Source organism: Galeopterus variegatus, unplaced genomic scaffold, assembly GCF_000696425.1.
Source record: "Galeopterus variegatus unplaced genomic scaffold, G_variegatus-3.0.2 Scaffold1362, whole genome shotgun sequence".
Lineage (NCBI taxonomy): Eukaryota > Metazoa > Chordata > Mammalia > Dermoptera > Cynocephalidae > Galeopterus > Galeopterus variegatus.
The window spans coordinates 163,263-164,804 of record NW_007727473.1 but is presented as its reverse complement, the minus strand read 5'-3'; positions in this window follow the sequence as shown (position 1 = coordinate 164,804).

Genomic DNA, 1,542 nt, shown 5'->3' with positions numbered 1-1,542 from the left:
ATGTACATTCTGAAGAAACTACAAAAATAAGGATAATTATTAAAGTAGACATTTCATAAATAAGTTTGATACTTTAATGAGAAAGAAAAATTTCAGGCCAAGTATAGATGATAAAACATTACTGAAGGCCCCCACTGGTCTGACCTGCCACTAAGGAGCCCCCTTGATGTGCCTGGTGTTAAGGGACCCCTGGCCTGTTATGGCCTACCTCTAAGAGACCCCTGGCCTGTCACGCCCTGCCACTAAAGGCCTCCCTCAAATGGCTTGCCCCAGGGCCCCTTTGGTCTGCCTTCCCACTAAGAGCACCCTTGGCCTTTCCTAGCCTACCACTATGGACTGCCCTGGCCAGGTCTTCTGCTAAGGGCCCCACTGCCACTAAGGGCAGGCCTGACCAGGCCTACACAGGAGACCCACTGGCCTGAGCTGCCTCAGGGCCCGTGTTTTAGTCCATTTTGTGTTGCTATAACAAAATCCTTGGAACTGGGTAATTTATAAAAAAAAAAAANATCCAAATCCCTGATGGATCTTCCCTTGAGGAAGACAGGAGAAGCAGAGATGGATGAGCTTCATTACAACTGTTTGTGTGTAATTGGACTCAGAGAGGTAGAGAGAGGGGAGAGAAGGGGGAAGAAGCCATCACTGAAGGTGTAATTTTCCAAAACGGGTATAATACATCAATCCACAGATTAAAGAACCAAACCCCAACTGGNTGTATCGTTGTGTAAACCAGAGGGCATAATAGAGTTGTGGAAACAATAATTACATGAATTGCAATTTCAGAGAGGGAGACTTCTAGGGCAGGGTGTTTGCTAATTCTCAGCGGGGACGGATGATCAAGGATACATCTGTGTGGTAAGACAACCACGGTCTGAATTTTCCTGCAAACCCTACATGCCCTCAGACCATTGACTCAGACTGTCATGATTGCGGTCTCGGATGTTCCTCTCCATATCTTAACATATTTGTATGAGGTCTAATTTGTATGGTGGGCATCTTGTTCTCTTAACAGTTGTAGGGGCTCTGTGACTCTGATTCCACCAGGAAAAAGCTACAATGATCACACTTGGCCCCCGTGGAGAACAGAGATGATCACACGTGGCCCATGCAGGGGACAGAGGAACCGGGGAAGTATTGGTTGGTCCCTCAGGACTGGTGTTGGGGTGAGAAATCACACAAATTGAGAAGCACCAACATGGTCAATATTTTCCACAGGACATTGTCTGTGTTCTCGGGATGAACATGGAGGATTGAGGAACCAGGCAAAGGGTTCCTCAAAGTCAGGGGAAAATCTGCCTGAATCTCAAAATGCCTGGGAGATAATGTTTCCGCAGAGTGACAGGGCTGCTGACTGGCCCCTAAAGATTTTCGCCACATTTGAAAGCTGCAGGGCATTGGGGCTAAAGCAGCAAGGTGAAACCTCCAAAGGTCACAAGTGGATTTGCCAGTCTTTCAAGCTTGACCAGTGACCTACTAGAATTTTCATCCAAATCCCTGATGGATCTTCCCTTGAGGAAGACAGGAGAAGCAGAGATGGATGAGCTT